A 19,550-nucleotide genomic window follows, 5' to 3' on the forward strand; every position below is an offset into this window, starting at 1 on the left:
AAAAAGGATGCCATTACACTCCTGATAGATGTGTTCAGTGAGAGTAATAGCCGGCAAGTTGAGCGAGCAAATACCAAGCGTATTTATTTGCGGCGGACGCTTTGAAAATGAGCCTGCACTTCGAAAATCACTGGACGCCTAGCAATAATTGACTTACAATTTCTAGCGACTCTAGACGGGCAAGTCAAACATTGCGCAAATCACGCTACTTGATATTCGCATCGTTAAACAATTACGCAACGGCTCTGATGAGTCCGTCGACTTCGTGTCAACAGCCGCATCGGACTCTGACTTCATGGAGATTTTGGTAGTAAGAACGATGCATGTTTGTACTGTTTCACATAATATATTAAGAAGTAATAATATTTCAATACTAGTAAAAAATTAATTCCCAAAGATAATATCAATATAAAAACTCTTATTCTTATATTTCTTTCACGGCAATAATTTTAAATTAAAGTAAAACATTTAAAACTTTCTTTGTAAAACTTCAATTATTTCCTAGAAATATTAAAATACTGAAAATAATTATATATAGTTAAAAAGTCTCCTTTATACGCAAATGTTGAAATTTAAAAAACGAAAAGCGCACATAAGACATTATAAAACATTCTCAAATATTCTTATATACATTTGACTGTTGTGATTAAAATTATAACATTATTGTGATTAAAAATATAACAATGTGATTCGTTTGGAATCGCAAAAAGGTAGTCTCCTTGCTAATTAAATCACCTATAGGTAATATTTCGCACATGCATGATTAAAGCTCTGAAATTGCAGTTTATAAATATTAAATAAAAAAGAGATTCTTGATATTGAATCAGCACGCGATGAAATTTACTGCACGTTAATAACATTATAAGTTTCGTACTAGCACATGAATTACCGAACATCTATAACGCGCGCGCAGATTTTCCTTTAATTAAATCTAAATCAAGGCGGCTGGGGATTTCAATCTTCGTACGTTCGCTTCGCACGAGTGTTTAAGTTTTCCTTGACTCTACGAATATGCACGTCTTGATAAAGCAGTGATGCGTACGTGTGCGCTGTTTCGCGTGACAAGATAATTCGGAAAGTTCCCTCAGTAAACGAGGCAACGCGACTGGGACCGGGAGTTTAAACGAGGAGGGACAACGTAGAAGTGGATCATATCGAGGAAAGTTAAGAGAAAGAGAGAAAGAGAGAAGGGGAGAGAGAAAGAGCAAGGGAAAGAAGCGGACAAGGGAAAAGCGGGAGAAGAGCACGAAATTTGCATCTACACGACTCAGCCGGTATAATGGAATTAAAACGAGGTGGCACAGCAATTAACTTCCTTACTAATTCCGCGTGTATCTTCGCATATGCATGTGTACGTGCCCTCGGAAAAAATTGAGGACGCCATGTTAAGTTTTACTCACTGATGCATTCTCAAATTCTGGTCGCGTTTTAAGAGATAGTCTAAGTGAATTATGAATAATTAATCTAATGATTAAATGAGCCTTGATTACTGGAGATTCTCGACACTTGAAGAATAATTCATCATTAAGATCTCTCTTCATTAATTGCAAAATGAAACTCTGATATTTCACGTATAATTACCTAAAATTACGTAAAACTTAGAAGGCATCTGTCGTACGTTTATTCGAGTAATAAAATTAATTTAGAAAAGACGTCGATAATGTACGAGCGGAAAAGTATTATTCTTAAATCGATCGCTAAAATTATGCAACGTGAAAACACGCAGATGCGTGCGCCATAATTCCCGTGCACAATCTCTGCTTTCGACATAATATAAACGTGCGATGGTGGTTAAACGGGCTATGCCTGCCTTAACCAGGAAGGGACTGATCCCCCATCATTTTGTGGAGTTTATGCTCTGGATTGTCACGAACAAACAACCGGTACGTCGATGCCCATCGAGCAGGCAAAGCCGGTGTAGAGCTGGATGCGAACAAACGGACGAAGGAGAGGGTGATCAAGCGAGGGTGGTAGGCACAAGAGGTTTGTCTCTCCTCGTGCAATTACAATACATACTATCAAGGCCTTTGTACGAGCACCGGAAACCCGCGACAAGTCAACCGTCCATCGAGCATCATCACTATCGATCTGAACATGATTGCGGCCTCTCAGCGATTCCTTCCAGAGAGAGCTTAACCCTGTAACGACGGGTTAATCTCCTCGAGGTGGTTCACCGATATCCGGGAGGAGAGAAGGAAATCCTTGAAGGATTTCGCTAGAGCCCTAATTCCCTGCGCGAATGCGAAACGAAATCTCTAGAAACTCTAATAACGACTTCCATTGTATTTCGCGTGAGCCGTAAAGAAACATCGATATCCTGGTCAGAAGTTCCCAATGGCAAGTAATTACTTAAAGTTTTACCGAATTATATTAGTACGACGCGGCGAACGAACCTGCGGAGAGCCAATCCATTTCCAAATGAATTGTCGAGCCACTTTTCGGAAGTTTCGACATGAGAAGCATTAAGCCGAGCGTAATGCTGGAAGGATAATTTCTAGAAAATTAAACTTCCTGTCTATTCTCATTCCAAAACTCATGGACTTATATAAAATTTATTTTTATATAATAAAAATAAATAATAATTCACATTTCATCCCCTTAAAACGTCATTTTATATAAGAAACAAATATATTGAATTAATAGAAATTTCAATAGAGTAAGTAATAAAAATTGATATTAAAAATTGCAAAACCTTGCTGTTTTTTTAAGGTCTCCTATTTGCTTTCTAAAACTGAAATTTGCAATTTTAAAAATCAAAATGGCTACAAAATTTAATTATCAGTGTAATAACATTATTTTAGAATTCATCACTAAGCTGCGATCAACTAATATTAACCAAACTTGACCAGGTCTGCCTCTACTGATTTTAACAAGAAACAGAGAACCAATTGACTTCGGATTACAATGGATCGCTGTTAGTGAAATGGGCCATAAATGAAATATGTCTTGAATCTACGATCTACCGTGACAGGGTACACCTATTCGGCGAACGTTGCCAGCACGATAACGATAAAATCAGTTTCCTCCGATAGTAGTTCGAATCGAGTCGCTCGGGAAGCGTCAGGAGCCACAGCAGCCGCTCTTGCCAGCGTACAAGCGTCGGAGATATTACTTGGTGCGAGCGTGAACGGGGCAGGAGGTGATCTATTATGAGCCTCGCGTGTAATCAGGCGAGCTTCGGGCGCGAACATATACACGGGCGCGTACACGAGAGAGTACGGATAGGAGGATAGGAGGTGATCAGCGATTAATCTCGCCCGTAAGGAATATCCGGCCAGGCTACTCACGGGAGCGTTGAATAAAGAAGATGAGCCGGAAGAGGGGGAGGGTTTTCGTTACATCAAGCTCGGAAAACAAACTCGCCGATGACTTACGCTTGAGCTTTACGCCGGGGAAGCGCCGGAAATAAATCTCGCTCAGTAACCATCAGCTTTAAATCCACCCCTTTCCGGCCGCTACGTTTAACGGATGATACGTATAATCGTGAGAGCTGCAGTTGCCGCCGTTACTTCAAGCTCTTGCGAAACCTCGGCTCGCCGTTCTCGTTTTTTCTGCTGCTCGATATGTCGCGGGGAAAAATTCCGTTTTGTACACATGGTAAAAGCCCAATGCACACACCGTGCGCAAAGTCCTCGCGGCGTTTGATCTCGCGTTACTTTCCCGAACCTCGCGAGTACCGGAGTTTCTTTTATGCAAAAGGCTCAAAGCGAGCGGCGTGTGTTTCTACGCGTGCAGTATACCACTGCGACGAGTGACTGGAATAATGCACGATGAGAGCAGAAGAAAGAAAGAAAATGCGAGAGAGAGAGCGAGAAAGCTTTGAACGAGTGTAAGGTACGACGATAGAGCGAGGAACGATGAAACCCCCTGCAGATGAGAAAAAGACCGGCGAAGCGCGGAGCAATAAGGGGGAGAAAAAGAAACGAGACTTCCTCGTGGGATGTTAACTCGCGCGCGTTCGCTACCGACGCGATACTGGTACTTTGCACTCGCGCAAATGTCTTTGAGTACCTTGGTGCACACATGCATCAGGCATGCAATGGGACTGAGAGGAGGCTGAGAGGGCGAGGAGAAGGTGGGTGAGATGCAGGTGGAAGAGAAGCGCGCAATTCCGTCCATTCGGAGGCATTCGGGCGCGAGGTTTGTTCCGCATGCACTTCGCATTCGCACGCGGTGCATAATTCGTACTGTCCGAGCACACAGCATCCGCCTCCTTCTAGCTCGCCTTCGCTCCTCTAGATCGATGAATCTCATCGATCGCGTGCGGGGTCCCCTTTGAGCCATTGTGGCGCGTATGCGCGCCGCGCAAACACAAATTATGCACGCGGCCATGTGTTCATGGCAGACGCCAATGGATTTGTCTACCATTATTCGATTACGAAGCGTTAAACTCGTGACTGTGAAAGCTGTAATCTTCTATGAGTTTCGCTATCAATACCTCTGATTGAAAGCCATTGTTGCAATGCCAAAATTAAATATTTACGTCCCACTGTCTGAAAAGCTATCAAACTAATTGAACTGTTGTAATATTTATAAGCACTCGTTCTCTTCTTCTGTATATTGTATATTGCAATGAAAGAAAAATTTTAATGTTTTAATCTTAACGGCGATGAAAATAAAATACGCAAATAGTCATTTACATATTTTGAAATAAATATAGTTACCGCGCGGAAGAGCAAGGAACACGTATGACATAAGGCGTTACGCACGTTTTATATTTCAACGCGGAAGGAAATCCTACGCGATATATCATTCTGCTCACGGAGACAGCTGAAGGAATGACGAGTAAATATTGTCGTAGACATAAGCGGGCTCTTCTCATCGCCGGGAACGTCTTGTCGTAATAAAAGGCGGTAGAATCCTCAACCGGGACGATATCGCCGATAAATCCTTTCTTTCACATGCAAGTAATAGACGTTCGAGGGCACATTGTTGTCGGACGTAATATTTATCGCCGCGAACGGCGACCATAAGTCTCGCGGAAAACGGTTACAAGGATTTTTCGCGTGGCGGTACTTTTCGCAATACGGATTCCATCAAGAATGTAATAGAACTGGCTGTTATTCCGGAAAGTGGACGTAACGCACGATGTCCTTTATCGCGGGAAACCTATCGAATGTAATAAAATTGATTCATCGCACACACGTATAAAAAGTTTCGGGGCTATCGATAGCGACTCGCAGCTTGAATATTATTCTATCGAATGTAATCAATTCTATCATTCAAATCTATTGCGCAGCCGTCATGTAAAAAAATTTTTTGAATTTATCGAGAGACACGTTATTCACAATTTGCAGACATGTGAATAAAGTTTAGTTCGAGTATAGAATTCCATGTCAACATATAGTAACATGTTTCTTGTAAAACATAATTTCTGTAATTTAACATTCAGGTTAATGGCATGACATAAAAGCTTTCATTATTAAATCGATTTCTATATACTCATTCAATAACATCTTCAATAACATCTTTTCATATAGATCATGATCATCTTTGCAATATATTTGACATTATCTTTCTTCATAACTGGAGACCTTTTAAATTACACAATGTACTGACATCAGCATGTATGTACAAAAATGTAACAAACATAAAAAAGTAATTATAACAATTATATTTTTTCATCTGTCTACTGTCCGAGCAATGCTAGAAACGGCTCGTAAATCCAAACAACCCCGTTTTATGCCAACTCCGCGCGTTCAGAATCGTTATCTCAAACCTTCTATCATTCGCTATGGGTAGGAAACGAAGACCACTTTGCTTCTCCTCGCGATAGGCAAATGATAGTCCGTGCCGAAATTATTGCTATCCATCTTAACATATATTCAGCAGTCCGGATACTCGTGTACTTGCACTTCGATAAAGTACAGGGCGCGAAAGTGGCCGACCTTAATTGTAAAACGGAAGTTTCGTTATCGATCGGTACCAACGGCGTAACTAACGCTCGGCGAACCCTCAGGTATTCCCGATCGAATTTCCACATAATTTCTAATTCCGACGTTTCTCCCGTATTCGCACCCGATTTTGGATCAACTATGCGGTTTCTCGAGTTGTTGTTTGCAATAATCAAACTGATATAGATCGTAACAAGTTGAACCGAAAAGACGAACGAGTGTTTTGATGCCCGATAAAGTGCATATTGAATGCAATTAAAAAATGTACACTAAAATCGATAATTACTGTCATAGGAAGCTACTGTTTCTTATAATGTATATATTTATTATGCGTTAATATTTTTTATTCCATGCAATGTACAAATACACACAAGAATGCTATTTAATAATTAATTTGAAAAATCAATATTTCTTGAGATTTCACTTCTCGCATTTATAATGTATCGGGCATTACATTTTCAATTTAATTTACAAAAAATATTCTCTGGAATCTATCAATTTTGCGAATTTGTTAGACACCCTTTCGAAAGTACAGTACTGGTAGCAATATTGTAGCGTCTATGCTCGTAATTTTCACGGCTACGAAGAAATCGCCGACATGTGGAGGCGAACTGCCAAGCTCTCAGAAAGCCAAGCAAAAAGTTGCGTTATTAGTAACTCAATCATAACGTCGGGTGGCCACTGGATTGAAAAATCCATGCGAAGTTTTCTCGCGTATCGGACGAAGAATATCGATAATATAACAGGCGAGAGCAATCATAAATTCATCGCAGTCGCGTGACGAGATAAATAATGTGTCATGTTATTCCCGCTAAAAATATTTTCGTCTAATAAAAATTGGAGTAACGATCGCCCGCTGACATATGCACGAACAATTCATTCATAACGAGTGCCGAACGAGTTCGAGATTGCCATATAACTAATGCCATGAGGTATCGCCAGCCGTCGCAGCGTAACGCAGTTTATTACGGTTGACCGTGTATTAATAAATTCCGTTTACGAGCCGACGTCTATAATTCTTCGTTTACCGTGTCTTGCCGCGAAAATAAATAACATCTGACGTGTTCTTCGATGCGCAAACACTGAACAGAGAATTATAGAATGTTCATGTCATGACGAAGCGACGACGCGAGTCACGGGAGTTAAATAAAAAATATTTCACGAAATTCTGCACCATCGCTGGAATATTGTCTGAGTGTGCACAAAACGACCATTTCGTTTCTCAATTTAGTAGCATTTTGCGATCAAGATTCTTGTTGGCGGAACGTGATTAAATTATTATTGAAAGAACCACCGCAAAAAATGCCCGTTTTTCCGTCCTCGATTTTTCAAATGAATTTTATGACAAATGATAGCTCATAATGAGACATTAATCACAGAAAAATTTTACGATGAGCATATGATTGGTTTCAGAGATATTCAGAGGGTCAAAGTGGTTACCACCTACTGAGAAAGTATGACACTATCGACACTGTATAGCATGAATTTTGGTTGACTTTTTTCGAAACGTAGTACCTATGTGTTCTTTGAGTTGCTGATTACGAATCTGATGTCAGATTTCAAAAATTCAAGATGGCGGATATAAAACATAAAAAAATTAATTTCTCCAAAAATTGTTATCTAAGCGTGTTCAGGATCGCGCTCTCCTGTGCGACTCGCTTGTGATCCTGAACCCGCTTAGATAACAATTTTTGGAGAAATTAATTTTTTTATATTTTATATCCGCCATATTGGATCCGCCATCTTGAATTTTTGAAATCTGACATCAGATTCGTAATCAGCAACTCAAAGAACACATAGGTACTACGTTTCGAAAAAAGTCAACCAAAATTCATGCTATACAGTGTCGATAGTGTCATACTTTCTCAGTAGGTGGTAACCACTTTGACCCTCTGAATATCTCTGAAACCAATCATATGCTCATCGTAAAATTTTTCTGTGATTAATGTCTCATCATGAGCTATTATTTGTCATAAAATTCATTTGAAAAATCGAGGACGGAAAAACGGGCATTTTTTGCACTCTTTTTGCGGTGGTTCTTTAGTCCCGTGTCACTCTTAAATTTGAGCGAACGCGCGCCAAAATTCACGTCCTACGTTATTCGAGTTTATCTAGTATCTTGGACGGCAAAAGCGTGTAAAAAGACAGAAAATATATAAAGGAAAGAGAAAAAGTGAGAGAAAGAGAGAGATGTTTCAAGCAAACCCAATTTGCCGACAGCTCTAAAAGTAATTAAATCGCTACTTTCATAATATGCGTTCTTGGATATTTAATTACAAATACTCTCGGAGTGTACCTCCGCCGGCGATATTTCTCACGGATATTGCTATTGTACCACTCGATAAATTTCAACCAACAATTTCGCGGTTCAGAAGAATGTTCAATAATGTAGCCTTATCGAAGAAATTATAACTAAAGCTACAGAAGAGGTAAAATGGAATTTTACTAATCGATACACAATCTCTTGTACGACCAACATAAACCAAAATTATATCTACATTATATGTATAACAGTAATCATAATGCATCATCACATACATTAGAATTTTCTTTCAATATAAAAAAATTAAAATTCCAGAAATATTACATGTAATTTCGAAACGGAAAGTAGTAATCATAAAATGTGATAAAACTTCCATAACGATTTAATAAACGTGGAAAATTCTCACGATAACGAGTACTCGTGCAAACTTCGCGTAAGCTCTGCAACTAGTCTTGCGTGAAATCACGCAAAACGTAAATCGCGATAACGCATTACCCGCATTCGTACGTGCACAAGATCCGTATTCTTTTCCACCGTCGACGTCTCGATAGCGCTGCTACCATATCGACATCGTCTATTATAAACGTTCCTGCGGGCGAAATCGGGCGAGACTGTAAAGCCGAGGGATTGCAAAAACGAAATCCATAAAAAAGCAACGCGGTGTGAATTGACGGTTGATGTGCAGAATCGAACGAAAGAAGCCATTAACGCCAATCCGGAAGATGCGTAAAGCAATGTGATGTCGGAGGAAAGCGTCTCTTTTCCATCGAGATTTCCAACTCGCGTCATTGAAGATAACTACAATATTTATTGTGGAACTCGGGGAATATCTTGGTTACAAGCTAAGAGAGTCTCTTTCTGCAGTATGCACTTCGTATTACGCGAACTCATCTCGCGCGAATGCTCCTTCGAGCGAAATCACTGGGTCAGGACTTGATAAAATCGCAATGGGAACCATCTGAGCCACGCATACGAATGAAACGACGATCCATCTCTCGTTCTCGCATGATGCAGAAAAATGCAGCAGAAAAGTGCATTTAAAAATTATTGACCTGGTTGAAACGTCATAATACTTTATCGTTATACATAAAATACCTGTTTTTATCATTTTATCACCACGAAATAACGAATAAATAAAGGTAATTTCGGTCTCTTCAGTTATTTATTAGCACTATTTATTCATTTAATGTAATAATCACAAATAATAATAACAAGATTGAAATGATAGTAACAAAATATTATTATCGTAATAAAACACATTATAACATATTATAACAAAATATATTATCGTAATAAAACACATTAGTCAACAGAGGAAGGGGGGGGGGAGAGAGAGAAAAAAACAATACGTCAATAAATTAGGTCAGTCATAGCGATCAATAACGTCTCGCAAATGCAATTAACTACCACTATTTTCCTTATAAATGTATGTATAAATGCGTTTTCGCAAAAGACTAGTTATTTACTGAGTTTTTGGGCGTTTTGCAGTAGCGTGCTACAACCGTCGCAACAAGCTCAGCATTTCCATACACAAAACGAGAGACAAATTCATTTCCTATTGTTCTCTCAGCGAACACATCGGTCGTCGTAACCCGGAAACGTCGCTTTACTCGCACCTGCCCCGGTAATTCATTTCTTCGTATTCGCGCGCGGACGGTGGTTAAATTTCCAACTCTGCGAGCCAACACGGCGGCGCGGCAGTACTAAAAAAAGGGGAAAAAGAAAAAAAAATATATATATAAACTGGTACGCATGCGAATCACGCCGCGCGCGTGGCCGAGAGGAGACAGAAAAAACATCTACCGTGTGCCGGTGAAGCGCACCTTCTAGCTGCGCGCATCGATAATCCGCGCACCGAGAGATTTAGCTTTGACGGCAACGTAGATTTTTTTGCGGCACTCCTTTTTTTCGCCCCTTTCATTTATATATCGGCACGCGTACGATGCGCAGCCGACGACCCGTGCGACTCTGCGGCTCTTCGCCATTCGTTAGCCGATAGATAACAAACTTTAATTAGACGGGGCTCATCAGCCTGTGACGTAGTTGATGCAGTCGCCGAGTTTTCCGATCCGATTCTCTATCGGCGTGCTATTTTTCAGTCGCGCACTCTCGATACGCTGTCGGATGCGTTATTTGCATAAATAACGTTTTCCGAGCCTACGAAGAAAATATAATACATTCTGGACTCAGGATAATCATAGAGGCTGGGTGTATATTTCTTCACCGAATCACAATCGAGAATCTGCACTCTGCTGCTGCTTCTGTTTATTCACGATTTCTGTTTGTTTGCGACTCCATTCGTCTCAAATCCCCCGAAACCGTCACTTCAAAACCGTGGTAAAGTCGTACGAACCGTTGATGATTTCACGCTGCGAACCACATCTCGACATTCTCTGGTAGATAGATCGGACTTCCGCCGGATGGTAGAAGGACAGGTAAACGCATCTATGGGTATATCGAGCTTCAAAGGGACGCATCCCACACGTCAGGCTTTCAATGGCCAACACTCCAGCTATATCCGGTTTTTTAAAAGCTCACCGTAGCCCACCGCCACCCACACCGCAACGACACAAGTTGCCACCCAGCAACGGGCAGCTTCCATCCCTCAAAACGTTCCTGCGGTAAAGCACCTACCCATTCTCTACCCCCTCCCTTTTCATAGCTGCGGTTTATTTTTTTTTTTCATTTCGCGAAGCCGAAATGCATGCACGGTCCATCGCCAGCTTTCACAGGATCCGACAGCATCACGACATGGAACATCAAGCGCATCGCGAGGATTAAAAAGGAAGAAACAAGCGAGAGGAAGTAGCAGGACAGCCGCTATTAAGAAACCGAGATTATAATCATCGCTAAAAGCATGGAGAAAATCGACGGCGATGGGTGAGGAAAAGCTGCGCGTGCGATCAACAGTGGAAAATAGGAGACTTCAGCGGCATGATGGATATCAAAAACATACCGAAAAAATACCAATCGGCATATCAACCGTAATTTTCAATGGTACTTTATCGAGCACAGTAAGAAACGAAGGTGTTTGTAAATTCTGCGGAGTCCTGACAAAACTTCGAGACTTTCAAAGTTTTAATTACTCCGCGCGAGAGAGACATTCCTACTTTTCTCCTTCGTTCCTTGACTGTTCCTCGTTTTCGTTTGCGTTTCCACTATCGCGTTGAGTCGCTATTTCAATTTTACCAAAGATTTCCGGCTTTGATGCGAGAGAACGTTTTGCGACGTTCGTTCTATTCGTCGTATCCTAAATCTCAATTAAATCTGCGGAGAATCGTACAGAATTGATCGACTATTTTATAACAAACTAGTATTGTATAATAAAATAATACAAAATAAATTTCTTTCCAGGAGAAAAACAACTTTCACTTCCGACTCGTGTTTTTCGAGATAACCAACCTGTATTTTGCTTTTCAATGCAAAGAATAAATTTTTCACAGTCATGCACGACTTTGCTGCCCTCGGAACGCAACTTCTGTTTAAGAAAATCGTTAAAAGCAGTTACGAGCACGCGTAGTTATTTAAGTTATTTCGCGTTGCTCACAACCTGCTTACAATCTGTAATATAGCAATGTGCGAACGTGATGATAAGAATAAAAACTGAGAAATTAAACGGTTAACAAAGTCAAAAATACGAATGCATGCAAATGAACGTGATGTACGTATTTAGATTATACCGAACAGTAATTGGAATAGCCTGTTTTTCTTATTAATTCAAAACGCAACACGCAAAATGAGAGTTTTATAAATATTTAATGCGGAGGAATAATTAACAATCGAGGAAATAAATTTCGCGAAAATGTGCTGCTAGAGATGAAATCTCGCCGCGGCGCGAGAGATTCATAAATTTTACGGCGTGTAATTATTTCAGATTAAATTATCAGCAAACCAGATTATCAAAAAAGTTTTGCTCAGCCAGCACGTGCACTATTAGCGAATGCGGCTGCTCTTCTCTCGATGTAGTTTCTACGATCTGCAGTTTCTTATCGGAGCACGTAAGTCATGATACGAACGATCGGATGACAGTGATAGATGCGACCGCTGCGAGGTAAAAAAGCTGCAGATGCATTAATGCAAAAAATAAGGGGCATCGCTATGCAGCGCAAAATTTTCGAAACGAGTGAAATAAACAGTCTCGGGCGGAGAGCGCTGATTATTTTCCATAAATACGCCGCGAATTTATGAAGTACGAAGTTACGGCGGGGTTGCGGCGTGAATACAAATTTATGCTACAACACTGGCCGTATGGTACGACGAAAAAAATTTTCCTTCATTTCAAACCCGTTGTAAAGTTGATTCCAGACAAGGGGGAAAAAAAATATGCCACGCGCGCACGTGGCGGAGTTGCTTCAAGAGGGTTGCTTGCACACCACGGTTCCCGTGGATAAATATTTATACGTGCATTCACGCGTTGACGTCATACGCATCGCGTATATATGCGCGCGTGTCCTTTTCGTCGTCGTGGAAAAAGGGAATTCGCTTTCCGCGCGAGAAGCGCGCGGCAGGATTTTTCGCGTTTCCTTTGACGCGCTCGCGCAGAGTATCATCTCTCGAATGAAACCCCTTAAAAGAAATCTATTTAAGAGGAATTCCTCTCGCGCTGCGCCTTCCGTCCTTTCGCTTATAATCCGGATCACGCAGAGCGCTATCCAGAAAACGATCAAAAATATTAGTTTTCCCGCAAACATCTGATTCGAGATAATGGAAAGATGAGGGAACTAGCGGCGAATTTATCGTTAATATTTTTTACAACACGTGAATGTGCGAATATGCGCGCGTATGTGCATCGTTTCAATATTTTTTCTTTTTCGAAAGCAAATTGTGGTGATATCGTACGGAAAATCACTGAAAATATGGACGAACAGGAGGCTGAAATTTATACCGCACGTGATAACACGCGAATTCATAAAGTCTAGTTTCGCCTTCGAGGTTGACCTCCGCTGCGAATCATCAAGCATTATATACCTCGATACCTTATCAATCATTTCAGTTAGCGAATGTAATACGAACTCTTACAAAACCACTTTTACAAAATTTAGGAAAACATTCGTTCGTCAGGCATTGATCGTACAATTTACTATAAAAATGTATTTTCTAATTATAATTATTGTACTATGTATGTAGCGAATGCCAATCATTTTTTTCTCAATGTGAAATTTCATACTATCAAAAACATACATATTCGAACAGATCGAACAAATTTTAAGTATTTTAATTTAAGTATACCTCCGACATGCAACGCTTAGCAATGTTTCGACAATAAAATTGCACAAGATGCAGGCTGATGAAAAATATGACGACCATAATAAAATCTTGCGAGCAGCGAATATCCTCATCTTTTTCCCTTTCCTTTACATTCTTTCTCTTCCTCCTTATCATCGAAAACACTAGGAAGAGTGAAATCAGATACAACGTTGCTCTCTCCCCGGGGCATCGAGCACTGGAGAAACTCGGCAAACAATTATAACTTCCGGTGGGAAACAGCGATATATATCGTGCCGAGCTGCCGGCACACGTCGTACCGAAACGCTACATTTATGGTCCCGTTGGTGTTATCGAGCTCTGAATTTCTGGTTTCGGAATTTCCAGTTCTGCTGCGCCCAGTTGCGGTTGGCCGTCACCCTCGGCAACGATTACCTTTCTTAACACTACGCGCAATTTGATTCATCTTGCCGCGAGAATTCTCAAAGCGCGAGAGTTCTCGCTGCTGAGATAATTATGATGTTCGCGATATCTACCTGAGTGTACAATTGTATTGTAGATCTGTTCGCCATTTGCGCATAAACCGATACGAAATTTATGTAAAATAATATCTATGACATGAACGACAGATTATACAATAAATATATAATACATTAATTTCACAAAGGAATAATTGTGAATTATTTTTCTTATCAAAGATCAATCTAACGAAATACTGTGTCATATAATACTACGCAAAGTAGTGAGTTCGCTCTGAGCGTGGAAAGTTAAAATTCATTCGCGAAATTCCTGGAATCTGTCGTAGTTCATCGTAGTCTATTCTGATTCACTGAAATCGGCTGCTGTATCTGAAAATCCTAGTTTCCATTCAGCGTCCTTGTTCGATTGCACCTCACATACATTTGCACTCGTGACATTCGCTTTCCAGTCAGTATTTAACGAATGTTTATCGCACAACAATCAATTTCAGCACTGTAATTCACTTTACGTCAAAGTACTACACTGTACTTTACTCACGACGCGATATCCACTTTTCAACAGATTTATGTCAGAACGCAATTTATTTAGCTTAACGTTTAAGATATAAATGTTTGACAAACATTCATCATCAAACAGAAGGATAAATTTCTACATTGCGTTTCGCTCAGAAAACAGACTATTCTATATAACGAACTATTCGCATGTATAAAAATTAATTTTAACAAATGTAAAGCTAGCAAGATAAATTGCACCGACTTCAGATCCGTCACCTTAAATCTTTTCACTCACCAAACAATCGCATATCAGGATCGGTCACGTTCTGTTACAGATCTGAAACAAGAAAAGAAAATAGTCCTACCAATTAAAGTCAGAAAGTAATTCTCGAACGAGTGTGCAACCATGAATCTGTTAACTGTAAAGAATCTGTGTAGAATATTTTTATCGATTTGACACAAACTTTTGAGATTACAGAGTCAAATAAAGCTACGACGAATCTGCAAATCTATTCCTCCAACTGATTCCGCTTGATTCAAATCAGATCCTCCGAGCCCACATCTGCCACCCAGTTGTAAAATCTGTTGAATCTGTCAAAATTTGAAGAAAACAAATAATTCTTCTAATTAGCTTTAGATGCAACTATAAGTTTGATACAAATTTTATTGTATTGTTTACATTTCATTTCCAGTTATTTATTAACATTGTTAATAATATTTTATGATGCAATAAATCCTTGATAAAACATTCTTGACAAAGTACAAATCTTTTTCAACTGAATATAAAATAACTTTGTAAAAATAATTTCTATCGCGGACATTGCAGATAAAGTGAATATTTTAACAGCTGTTGCTGTCACAATTTTATTTATACAATGAACAACAATAAACAGATACGGAAATATAAATTATAAATTTTAATTAAAAGAACAAATTGTACGTGAAACTCTGTTACGAAATTATTGCTTCAGTGAAATATTTATACTGGATGAAGTGTGAGCGATTATAATACAATTACATCAACCTTGATCTTTTAATAAATAGTTGCATTTATATAAATCTAATCAGAAAAATTATTTATTTTTCAAATCCAACAGAACTTGCAACCAAGTAACGCTTGCAAGTGCGACACTGAAAGATCCAATTTCAAACGGAATCGAGGAATTAAATTTGCAAACAGATTATATTTTTGTCCCATTTGTTATTATCAAAAACTGGAACGTCAAATCAAGTTGATCTCAAATTTAGGACTGCAATTACAAAGAAATTACTGAACATGCATATGCACACTCTACTTTCTGAATTTAAATGGTAAGATCACTTTCAGATCGAAATGTAGCAGGTCGATCCTGAATTGAAGCTGCTTCAGTGAGTCACTGTTTCGTGTCAAAGCTATTTGCGAACAAACTACTGACGTGTAAGTAATTAATGCTTTCGCACTCCTCCTCAGTGACTGAACTAAAATAACAACGTCGAATGATTGACCGAATAGCTTTTAAGCTCCAGCAGAACAGAAGTTTACTTCCTCTTAACAGTGATCTACTTTCAATTGAAATACTGAGAAAACTTTGAATCTAATGTATGTATAATAACTCTGTATTTGCAAGCACTCAAACAGATTTGTATTCATTGGAAAAATTATGCATGGTTCATGAGCAAACGCTCGCATGCTTCTTTTATTCGTTATTTATTATTAAAATAAAATTTCGTCCATTTCTGATCGCAGGTGCGTTCCTGCCTCTGCATTCGCTGTAGACATGTAGAAATGTAGCATTCATGCGTAACCCCTTTCATCGTCGAACCACAAAGTCTTCCCATTTGACAAGGTACGCACACTTTTGTTTTTACTGTGTGGTAAAACAAATTTCCAGATGCATTCCGAAGGACTCGGCAAACGAGCAAGCGTTTTCACATGCAGCTCCATTCGACGAGATGCATTTCGCAGCCGCGCGTTTCGTTTCTTCCTTCTCGCGAGAATCTACTCGCAAAAAGCCATCTCTTTGTTGAATTTATGACAATGGTGTATGGTAGGCTTGACTATCTTTTCCTTTTATTACTTTTTTTCAAGGAAACCTAGTATGGAACGCATGAACATTTGTAAAGCACTTCGGAAGAAATCGTTAATATGAACATTGAAAGCGCAGAACTGTGTCGACCTGACGGAAGCATTTCTCCAGAAATATAAACACCGACTAGACGAATGCATTTTTAATGACACCGCGGCACGAAGGTCTATAAAAGACGAGATATTACCGTCACGATAATAAAAATAAGCGATTTCCAATTACCAATGCATACTTGAAAAAGTAAAATCATAGATCGTTGAAAATTAAAGAGAGATACTAAGAAGAACATTCAAGCATTGAAATATCAAGAAAATTTACCAAAAAGATCGATAATGTTGTAGAATTGCACTCTGTGTAACACATTTTCTACATTCATATAAAAATAATTACAATATTTTTGGATACATCAACCTATCGAATCCGTTCTAGGTAGGTCAAGCATACTGACAATTAATCACCAGTTTGGGTGAAACAAAGAATTAATAATGCGATCGCGTACTATCGGTCTGTACCGGTAATACGTCATGCGAAACGACAAGCTGACAATCAATTGAGATTATTATCGAGAGAATGTTAGCAATTTAGGATACTTAATACCCTTCGTTCTCTCGAGCGTGCATTTCCATAGCTGGCTGACGGGCGACACAGAGTCGCGCTACTTTTTCAACGTCATATCGAAATTGGAAAATCTATCGAGAGTAGCCACGGTTACGATTAATCTTCAACGGCAGTCAGATTGCGAGCTTCTCGATATTTTACTCGTGGGATATGACGTTTGGCTGCACCGCAAGAGCAACGTCGGTCAGACGGAAAACGGAGTCGGACGACATTGCGACAAATCGATCATCGAAATACGTTTCTTATCGGATATCCGCCGGGGTGCTCGTAAAGTTGAAGGTGAAAAGTTGACTCACGCGATCTCTCGCGTGAGATTTCGGGTCGGGGATTTCGACGCAGTGTAATGTCGAGACATGCCTCACGTATGGAGACGAAACCGAGTATCAAGTGTAAGGCCGCGTGTACATTAGCGAACGATAAGCGATGACTTGCGAGCTATGAATGACGAGGTAGCTGAACACACTTGCCACTAAATGAGATTCAAACACGCGTAATTCAATGAAGCTGTATACATTGCTGAATAGCGAACGGTGGCACGTTGCATGAAACCGATATAATATTCATAAGATCAATTTTCCATGCTACGCAGTCGTTAATCGTTGTGTCTCCATTGTCGCAAATAAACATAGAAACGATTATCATATGGCCGACCGGCACATCGAAATCTGCACTCACAGGAATTATACCCCTATCAAAGCCGTTTCATTCAATACATAATTATAAATTATATTCTATATATTCTATAATTATAAATTATATTCTAAATTATCCCAATTATGAGCGTTCGCTATTACACCTATCGTCGATGCGTAGCACACATTCGCTAAATTACTAGTTATTAGTTTTTATATATAAATTGCCTCATTTGCTTCGAAATTTAAGTCTCGTCACTCATCGTACATAATCAAAGTTTAATAATGTATGACAAAAGAACGAACCACAGAAACGAATAAAAAAGAAATAAAAGATTGAAGAAACTAAATGCATTTGTTATTATTAAAATTATACGTTATTCAATATAATTTCACTCGAAAACATGTTTCCGATACTATTAATAAATGCAATCAAGATGAATTATTGTTAACGAAATTAAAGTTATTGTAACGTAACTGTCATACAATTACTTAAACATATCAATGGCTCACTGCATTCACTGTATACTTATTTGTTCTTTTTTAAAGCTCTCATTTGATATTTTCGAAGCGAATCAATACAAGACGGAAATCCAATGTCCCGAAATCCACGGCTGTCAAAATATTGCGATATAACAGAAGCAGTTACGTTCGCTGAAGGCCGTCGTACGGATTTTAGAGCGTCGCAATGTCATTCCGTGACATCTTGTCAGAAAAGCAAATGGCGAAATCAATTTTTAGACACGAGCAACTAAAGAGGGTTCCACTACATCGTTGATACTTCTGGTAAAAATTCGATTTATATCGGAAAACACGTTGTTTTGCTTCCTTGATAAGTAATAACTGAAAATTGACTGCAATTTATAAACAAATTAACGCAGGACAGATGACATCTTGTCTTTTGTGTTTACAATGTTAAAGATTCATTCGCTAGTAATGGGATTCTTCGTAGATCATACGTACTCTCAAATATCATTAAAGATTTACGAAATCCCTTGCATGCAAAGAAAATGAACATCAAAACACGAAATGGCGGTACGCTTTTATCACAAGCAATTTATCATGAGCTGTCAACCTGAATAACTCAAAGCAGTTATTAGATCCTCAAGCGTCGTTTCCGACTTCATTTAAATATCTCGTCTCTGCGATCTGACAAATATAAAAGTGCGAACGGATAATACATAATTAAAGAACTCACACTCCAAATCACATTTACAAACAAAACACTGAATAAATGATCAAGGTGTGCAGAAAGAAATTTTTTATTAAGAGAAATATTTAATCTTTTTCTAAAGATAAAAATACATTTATCCGCAATGATGAACCTTAGCAAACGGTACATTAAAATATTGCCGCGTTCTCTCTGTGGAGGTTGATAATAAAAATAAATTCCTTGCCATTACGAAAGAAAGATGCGAGCGTGGCAGCCAAAGCACCGAGACTTAACGGCCTTATCAGCCGCGCTTTATCGGTCGTGACTGATAAAGAGTTTGCAACCGTAAGGCGGCGAAAGAGTCGAATAGGGTCGCACGGCAGATACCTAGCGAGATAAGCGTGAAAATGGATACAGAAGACAAATGTAGTTAAAGGATGCTTTTGGTGAAACCCGAACTCTATGTGCTCCGCCATCGTATCCCTCCACTTGCCCCGGTACTTCGGTCTATCGACCATGAATCTAATTGCGACAGCTAGGCCTAGAAAAAATACGCAGAAGCAACCTTTGGCGCTTCCATTAGCGTCATTTTCACAATTCTGCCGAATTACGGACGACCGTAATGATATTTCTGAAATAACAAAAATAAAAGTGTAATTAACGTACAACGCACATCTCGAGATGCGAGGACTGCGAATAACACTTGAAGGAAGCTGTGGCGTTTTCGTAAAAGGGAACCGAGAAG

At 39.3% G+C, this 19,550-nt stretch overlaps 1 protein-coding gene across 1 annotated transcript in view; it reads right to left on the bottom strand.

Moving 5' to 3' along the window:
• LOC105286692 (E3 ubiquitin-protein ligase MYCBP2) overlaps positions 1–19,550 on the bottom strand; it is a 161,624-nt gene that overhangs the window by 114,913 nt on the left and 27,161 nt on the right. The window lies entirely within an intron of this gene.

The sequence above is a fragment of the Ooceraea biroi genome, chromosome 1, assembly GCF_003672135.1.
Source record: "Ooceraea biroi isolate clonal line C1 chromosome 1, Obir_v5.4, whole genome shotgun sequence".
NCBI lineage: Eukaryota > Metazoa > Arthropoda > Insecta > Hymenoptera > Formicidae > Ooceraea > Ooceraea biroi.